This window comes from Triticum urartu, chromosome 7A (assembly GCF_056163025.1).
Source record: "Triticum urartu cultivar PI428250 chromosome 7A, HENAU_Tu73, whole genome shotgun sequence".
In the NCBI taxonomy this organism is placed as follows: Eukaryota; Viridiplantae; Streptophyta; class Magnoliopsida; order Poales; family Poaceae; genus Triticum; species Triticum urartu.
The window spans coordinates 65440449-65449856 of NC_141879.1; the positions used below are offsets into that span (position 1 = coordinate 65440449).

General features: G+C 42.6%; 1 long non-coding RNA gene across 2 annotated transcripts; it reads right to left on the reverse strand.

Moving 5' to 3' along the window:
* Positions 1-345: 345 nt before the first annotated feature.
* LOC125520419 (uncharacterized) lies at positions 346-4185 on the reverse strand. 2 transcript variants are annotated; one of them, XR_015610769.1, is made up of 4 exons: positions 3539-4185; positions 1913-3438; positions 1668-1824; positions 346-741 (listed from the first exon to the last, which is right to left on the reverse strand). It is a non-coding gene; the product is annotated as an uncharacterized LOC125520419 (long non-coding RNA). The 2 variants fall into 2 exon arrangements; XR_015610768.1 differs by having other exon boundaries at positions 346-1824.
* Between the last annotated feature and the right edge of the window lie 5223 nt (positions 4186-9408).

A 9408-nucleotide genomic window follows, 5' to 3' on the forward strand; every position in this document is an offset into this window, starting at 1 on the left:
ACTAATTCATCCAAATAGATAAACTGCTTCCATGCATCAAATGAAAAATGGAAATAAAACAAAATTCATGGCATATCAGCAGACCAAATGTAGCACTGATAACAACAAATTCTTGAAGTACGGGCATATATATTGATCATTACAAAGTGGGGAGGCTTACCACAAGCAAAAAAACAATATTAATTATAATTGATAAAAATATTCATACAAATAACCTGAATTAGCAGTCTTTATCAAGATAACCAGATCATTACTCATCAAGGAGAAAGTTGCATGTCACTAAAAAGAACTCTTTTGGAAGTAATAGTAAAGGGCTAAAAAGAGATAATAGTATTTTCATAAAGATAACAAAAAAAGTAAGGTTTTCCATTTTCCACAAACTATATGGATGTTTACAAATAGAGGTCTATATTATCTTCCGCCATATACATAGAAAAATCTATTCATAAGGAGGAACCGAAATAGCTAAATAATGACCCGTAAATCTGTAGCAAAAAATGCATTTGTACAGTAACTCTACACGTTAGCAACAAAAGAAACCTGTTATCATGTTTCTTCTACAACTATTCATATGCAAAACGTTGTGGGACTACTATAGTGTATTAATGTAGCTTACAGATAAACACTTTCTAAACACCAAATAACAACATGGAAATGTTCTAGTTTGGTGCCTGTGTCCACATGAAGCAGAGAGGCGCAAGTACCGCACATCAACGTGAGGCTGGCGACAACACCTCCTCCCTGCAAAGCCGCGATTTGGTAAACAATTGTATATCTGGAAAGACGACCAAGAAACTAACAAAGAAGGTAAAGGTCACAGCGGTGCAGAATTTACTCCATATCTTTACAGGGCCTAATAATAAAGCACACTGCTACCAAAGTATACACAGGGAAAGTTATAATGGGAAGTAGTATGATATGAACAGATTGATTATCTTCTGAAATAATTAGAGATCGTATATATGAGAAGTCAAACCAGTGTTGACATCATCAGCAACATTACAGTGGAATCTAAAACTGAAAAGTAGTAACTAATGGAAATTATTATTTAGTCAGAGAGACCTCTCTTTATCATTTATAAGGCACCAAGAACTGTAGCTAGTCCACAGAATAGGTAAAATTCCCATCCTAATATTCTTCACTGGTTACACATATCTTCGTCAACTATGGGAAGGCCTCGCTTCTAAGCAACCTACATAAGCTGGTAATCAACAAAAGCATCATACAGATGAAGCACACGACCAGCTGAAAAATCAGTGGCACGGCCATGTTTTCTAGCACATCACCTATACTTCTCTACAGATTTGTTTCCTGCCTTATGACACGCTTGAAGTTTCCAGGCTCAAAACCATCTTGATGTTATTCACACAAGAAATACGAATGGCAGGAAAATAAAGCAATTCACAATTGCCACAAACTTAACATGCAGATGCAAGAATCTCTACCCAATATTGCCCTCCCCACATTAATGTGACACGACTGCCTTTTCCCGTCTTTGTATATATTCTTTGAATAATCCAGCTTGCAAAACAGGTGCAAGGAATAGACTGCTTTTGCGCAATAATATTTGCAAACTTTAACCATGGTGCACATATATAAAAATGTGATGAGCATTAAAAAGGAAAGACAAAGAAGGTAAATTTCATGGATTAGTTGGCTGGCCGAACCAGCTATATGTGGCTTCCTTTCTTCTAGTCAGTGTTGAGACATTATCCGGTTCTGCAAATTTTCCCAACAGAAACTGAAAGTGCAGCAGACAACATTATATGGTCCACAACTCATGGTCTCTGCTCCGATTGAGTTCTTAATTCAATTTTCCTTTATCTACATATATTATGCAGCAGATATCAATGTCCAAAGGAGCCACTTCACCTGAGTGAAGCTTCAATTCTGAAAACCGAAGTTAACTCACCAGTATTCTGCTCCTAGTAACTCCTCCTTTCCATGGTCTTCATCTACTCCTTCCGTGATGGATCCATGTCTTCTGAATATATTGACACTAAAACAATCAAGTACATGCCCTCTATTGTATAACTTCAGTTCAAACATTGATAAGAAGAACCACGTAAGGTTGATGTTACAATGAAAACAGAAAACAAAATACAGTTCATTGATCGGAATTTGTCAAACTATGCAAATGCACATCATGTCTTTTTTTAAAGTGCATGCCTTTCAGAGCAAACATCGTAGGGTTGTAGTCAAATCAAACACCAATTTATTCTTTCTGGACAAGCAAAAAAAACTAAATTAGGAAGAGTGCAGATAGTATGTTAAATATGATATATGCATCTCTTGTTAGCCTTAACATCACAAATTGGAATGTTGGGCATTCTGTTTGCTCAGTAAGAAAACAGCTCATAATTTAGGAAGGATTTGTTTATTAAAACCTACTTGGCAGAACCGAAGTCACGTCCTGGTGCTTGTTGAGAATGGGGAGGTGGGTGGAGGTCAGTCACACATATGACTTGTTGAAGAAAGCACATAAAGGCATATTTGGTACTACCTCGTGAAAAAATGTCTTATATAATGAGACAGATGGAGTATTATATATGAGGCAATTCTAATCTCTAGCACTGATTTTCTGTACAAAACATTTACTCATCAACACAAAACGTAGCAAAAGATCAGTGTTAGCTTTTTCAAGCAGAACAAATAAGAAAATTGCAGAAAAAGGTTCAGTACAGCAGACCATATAATTAACATGCAATGAAACTTGCTTGGCTATTTCAATTCTTTTTTATCTAGTTTATTTATCTTCAAAAGAGCCTGTATTCCTCGTCTACCATATTTAGCATATTGCCATACATCAAAAAGAGCATCTCAAATATTTTCAATCAGTGAAACCTGTCTACCCAAATATGAATCTTTCAGACTTGAATTGAACAGGGAGTAAACATGAACGTCTTCATGAACAAAATATAGCAGACCAGTCAGAATAACATCTGCTAAAAGTGCATTCATATGAAAGGAAGTGACTGTTTTAGAAGGATTATAAAACTCATGTGGCTGAGAACAAACCATGCTAGAAAAGATTGTAGTAGTATTCATTGTTCTTCTTGTGGAAAGAACACATATCTATACCTTCCCACTCCAATCTGAAGCCAATACCCCAAAAATGCAATTGGTTCTGCTAGACTACTTGGTCCACCTTTCCTCGCCTAGCAAAAGCTTAAAAGATACACAGATAACTCAAAGAAAAGAAATGAAGGACCATTTTTAAAAAAAAAAGGCAATTTGCATTATTATACCAACAGGAGGGCTAGATGCCAAAGGACAAATTGACTGCACCTTCTGAATACTCATCCAATGTATCAACTACTCTAATGTGGCTAATTCCTCAAAAAAAATGATAGATTGCAGGGAGTGTTTTTATTTGTATAGGGATTGATTTTATTTGCTCCTGATATTTGCCTTCTCCCGGATAGCATTCATGTAAACCTGCCACAAAACCAATTATCAATCCCTCAATTCAATTGATGTAAGATGCAATGCAGAGATGTCTTGCTTATCTGAATACTATAACAGAGTATCTGCGTACTATATCAAGAGGAGCTTGGCGCAGCAGCATGGTTGGCTTGTCCTAGATCCAAACTGATCCCGAACGAGAGGCCGATTCCAAAGCCATGAAGGCCCTGAAATCGCCCAGATCCAGGTGCATCTCAAGATGGCAGAGGAGCGGAGGAGCTGTGGGCCGACCCGTTTGTAGGGTGCCTGTTGGCTTGGAAGGGTGAGGCGGCGTCCGTGGTGGAGGAGAAAAGGAGCTGCAGATCCATGGCGTCCTTCACATCTTCGTGAAGAAGCCCTTGACGGCGACAACCATGGTGGATGGGGAACTCCCATGGCGTCGAAGGTGAGGTGTAGGGGTGGTGGATCCCGACCAGGTAGGAAGAGGGACGAACCCGGGGCCGCCGGAGACGCGGCGGCGAAGCCCTGCCCCAAACCCAGCCACAGGGGTGGCGTTGCGACCGGGCGGTAGAGGTCGGGAGCGCAGAATCTGGCCGGAGGGGAGGGAGACGCGGACCGTGGGGAGCTCTGGGGTGTGTTGTGCGGCGCCGGAGCTCGCCGGAGATTGCCACAGCGTGGGTGGTGGCGGCGGCGGCGGCGACGAGGACTTGGGCGAGAGGGAGAGGAGGCGAGCCCGTGCTCCTCCTATGGTCTTTTTTTCTCTTTACAAAATCTGCTCGGACCACGGGTTGAATAATCCAAACAATATGGTGTTTTGTGCAAAAATGAAGCGTTTTTCCAGGTCCACTTAAACAGGGACTGCGGGTTGAATTCTCAAAAGTAGAGGGGCTTTTTTGCAAGATTGCTGACGACGTACGGCCACAAGCAATCACTGGTTTATTAGTAGGTAAAGATTAGGTAAAGATAAATAGATTTGGTAGGAAAGGTTTTCTATGGTGGCAAATAAAAAGATTTATTTTACATAATGACAAAGGGTGGGTAATTTTCCTAACTTCTGTTAGTAAAATAATCCAATGGTCATGTTTTTCTGATGTGTCAAATAGACGATCAGATTTTACTGATTTTTGTGGGATTTTCTAGATATTTATCTTTTTTCTAATTAACCCGTAAAGCACTAAGCTTATTTGATCAAGAGAACGAACCCGTGAATGAGTACGGGACACCATGATCACCTCTCTGTCCCATGTCAACATCAACAACATCACGAGCGACACCAGCAATAATTGTGAGGAACAGACATGGGCTAGCTATACTTATGGGCAACGTACGGAACACGTGCCTGATCTGACGTGCTTCCTTTCTAAGACTAGGCACAATGGATAGTAATATACACTAGTAACATACACATATTCCTAGACTATGTTACTACCTTCATAGTGGGTAGTAACTTAAGAATGGTAACATGCAAAGATTCATTTATTAGGTTATAGACTCATATTACATTGGGACATGTGATGTTATAGTAACTAGCTAAGTTACTATAACTACCTCTCTCCTCATTAACTCATTGCCACGTAAGCAAATTTGCTGAGTTGGACTTGATGTTACTATTGAAATTACTCTCACTATGGCTAGTCTAATCAAAAGACAGAGGACGAAGGACTACCACTTCACTCCGCTCGGCAGGAAGGTGACACGGGACATATGTACGTGATACGTGCCCATGCCCGATAAGTACGTGATAGATTAGTAGGTAGGAGCCTGGGTTTCCGGCCGGGACGCCGCCCCGCCGTGGCGTCCCCGGCGTAGAGCTTCTCGGGCCGGCCATGTTGTTTGGAGGGACGCTGCTACGCCAAGACCGTCGCGTTCTCCATCATTCCGATGGAGCTAGCGGCCGCACACGCGCGAGCGGCCCCAGGTCGATGCACCGCTCGAGAAAAAAAATCACATCCCTCCTCGGTCGCACCCATCCCAACCACGCGCCGCATCTACTCCTGCACCTTCCTTCCTGTCACCGCCGACGCTTCGTACGACCAGCCGCGCTACTCGCCCATCTGGGTTTAGGCCTCTCTCGCAGTCGTCGGCGCATAAATCGGCATATCGACGGCCTTCGCAGCCGGCGCCGGATTTGACCAATACGGCTGCCGGCGCGATCGCGTATTGGATAGATTTGACGGGTACCAAATCGCGCAGCCCCCGCAGCACTCTGCACCGCCTCTCAGTATGTCAGCCACTTGTAGGCACTCGGATCTCACTCGTCGACAAACCACCGGCACAGCCACGTCTGGCGGCCGTCGGTCGGGCTCGGTAGTAGCCCAACAGCTCGTCGGCTCCCCGCTACCGGTCATCAAGTGTGACCACTGCCCACGGCTAGTGTTGTGCCAAGTTTTGAGCACGCTGAAACATCCTAGATGGGTGTTCTTCAAATGCAAAAAGGATATGATAAGTGCTTGTTGTTACAGTTGTTCTCTGGATTTATCGCAATTTGTAGCTTATTGTTTTTTCAAAATTGTGTGTAGAATGGATGCACGTTTTGGTATTGGTAAGTAGAGCACATCCATCTATTGATAGCGAGGAATTTGATAGATGTTTGTGTGCTACTTGCTAGAGTAGAGACTAGAGACGGCGCAACTCGAATTATGTGAAAGCTTGAGATGCCAATTGAGAAAATCAACAATGTTGAAAAGGAATACATAGAAAAATATTAATCCAACTAGTGGGAGCAATTATTAAGGTTGGATTTGTATTTAAGTGTATATTTTTTCTTGTGATTTTCTTTGTATCAGTTCTCTTCGCAAGGAATTGTTGAATCATGTACTTCAGTGTATCAAGATACCGTTCAATAAAAAAGTAGTAAAGTTTATTTCGGTGGCTGAACATGAAATGAATTTGACAAAAAAAATTACTCCACTAAATTTAGGAGATCGACTAGGTGCAGCCAAAACATAATGGAGTAAAAATACTTCACTAAGATTTACTCAGCGGTTTACTCCCCTATACTTTAGAGGATCGGCTAGAGATGCTCTAAGCGATATTTCAGGATAGTAACTCAGTAGTTGTTATCTTTGCTTGTGATGTTCTAGAAACATGCATAATTTCAAGATCCAACTCATATGCATTTCAGAGGTATGAAAGTTTCATACCTCTTAAATAATTACGTGCTTGAACATGAATATGTGCGTGTTCACAGAACTCCACCGTTTATGATGTTCTAGAATTATGCCAAATTTTATCAGCCAACTCATATTCGTTTCAGAGAGTTGTAAAATTTGTAGCCCTTAACAATTTTGATAATGAACCGAAAACTTTACTTGTTTATAGAACAATCCCCTGCTACAATATTGTTGCAACTTTCGAGATTTTTTTTTGAAAACTTGCAAACATGTTTTGTAAGTGCCATTCACCATTTTTTGATGGATGTTTTCTCAGTTATACATGTGTCCATGTCTTGCCTATCCGAGTTTCGGTTGCACTTTAAGCGGTCATATGTTGTCTTAACGAAAAGGTCAATCTAATAAGACGGTGGTCAATTTAGTTTGTTCCTGAAACTAATGATGTTTCTACTTGGTACGTAGCGAGTTTTATGTGGCACGACAGACCACTATATTACAAATAAATGAAAATAATACAACATATAGTTTGGACAAAAAGGTACGAATGGCATGCATTAGCAGAGCTGCCACTCGAATTTAGTGATTTGTTTCCACTACTCACCACTACTAAATACTTTTCATTTCTTGCATGTGCGAGACTGAATGGACCGGTCCTAGTAATAATTATTTTTACTGTCTAAATGTCTTGTGTTCCAGTGTTAAGAATCGTTTCAAGTATCGAAACGACATGCAAACTTATTTTTAGATAAGACAGTCATCTCTATAAGAACTTTGCAAGAGAAGGGAAATGATCAATCAATTTCTCTTCGACTATATATGGTCACCACAGAACAGGGGAATCACTAGCAGTCAGTATTGTATGCATTTCAAGTTTCATTATTTTATTCCTTTCATTCAGTAAAACACTGTACTACAACCCTAGCAAACCAAACTATAAAAAGGCAGCATATATAGGGTGCATATGGGGTGCTTAAAAAATAAGCAAGGGAGAGAGATGAAAGTTGGTCTTCACATTTCTAACATTAATTTGAACAGGGACAAAAATGATTGCATGGCATGAGCTTGAGAGTCATCAGGAACTCAGTGAACACGTGTCATATACGACCAGGGTCCGTCACCAATAACCTGTGGCCACGTCGACTCTGGCACCTGCTTCTGCGGCTCTGGTCTTCAGGCTGCTCTGCTGCTGTTGGTTGCAGGACCCCCAAATGTGGCATTGTCTTTGGAAAATATGCAGATGCAGGCTCTCGCCTTGTGCCGTAACTATGTCCAAAGCGATGCTGATATTTGGATTGGCTGTGTGGCTCCAATCGTCCATTTTCTGGCTTGTTCTCCGAGTCGGACCAGCCAAGCCAAGCTGCGAAAGAATGAACCAACACATCATATGCTTCGTCTAGCTGTGGTTCTTGCTTGTCGATCGCATGGCTGGGAAGGGGTCAGGTCAGGTCGAGTATGTGTACACATTCATTCATTTTGCTCATAAGTATTCCAGGTAATTTGTAATGTAGAAGGAACATGAACTAAAGTAGTGAGGATTTAAGTTCAAAAAATGTAATGAGGATTACTTTATGGTGAACGTTTCTCAACCAATACCCACAAAAAAAAATACGTTTCTCAACCAAGCCGCGTGAACTATATCCATATTAGAGGTATGCCAGTTTTCTCTTCAATTTTCAAATCATAATCTGTAAGGGTGCTCCATGATGTCTGACTTCATCCATGCAGCATTTCTGTACTTCCACATGCAACGCTCTTCAATATTGCAATTGATGTGGTCTGTCACACATGTTAGAATATAAGCTGGGTTAAATATAGAAATAAGGAGTAGAGATTGAATAAGTTTAAACCATGTATTACTTGTCCTCTACTCCAAGTCTCTATCCCTCCATTGTACTTCTATATATACCCCCACAAGGGTCAGATCAATACAACAACAACAACAATAAACATTAGTCATCCTACAATTTCCACATGATATTAAAGCGGTTAGTCTCACGACGCCGATCCTAAAACCTTCCACCACCTCCGCAGCGCGCCACCCCCGGGGAGATTAATCTACTCTCCCGGAGGCGCGGCACTCCATCGTCAAAGAGTCCATCAACTCTGTAGAATAGATCAATTCCTTCGATTAGAATCAATTTAGTTTCCAAAGTTTCTCATATTGCTTTCTTTTATAGCCAACAAATCTGACGACCCTCAAATCTGGTGAGAAATTGTACAGATCGGTGCAACTCGATCCACCGCCAGGCGCATCTTCCTCGGCTCGGCGACCGCCTCTGGCCAACACCTCCTCAGCGCGATCTACATCAACACCACGCGCCATCAGCAGCCGGCCACGCATACGAGCGCGTCAACACCAGCCGACGACATAAGTGCGATCCCATCTACGTCGACCCGCGCCGCCAGGGCTCCTGCCTCCACCGACCGGCTTCATCAACTCAGCGAGCAAGGACTCCCTCCTGCGGATGACGCACACACCGCGCTCATGTACTGCTGCATCGACCTCCATGGATCGCGCGCATGGGTGCAGGGCAGGATCGAGGCGCTGCACATCCAGTCTCCTCCATCGGCTGAGGACAGCCCAGCACGATCGTGGCCCAGGAGGGTTCCACCACCAACGCACCGAGCGACCTACACCGAGCCGCTGCATCGAGTGATCTACACCGAGCACATCATCGAGCCGAACGACTACACCGATCGATCTGCACTGCGTCGGCAAACTGCATCGACCGATCGAACCATCTGCACCGAGCCCCGATCCGCATCGACTACATGCGCGCAAGGAGCAGCAAGGAACACGGCCATGTGCACATGCATACGTGCATGGCAAAACTCACCAAGACGCCCATGCGTACGCGCATTGGATGGAGCATTGGACTTCAGCCACGGG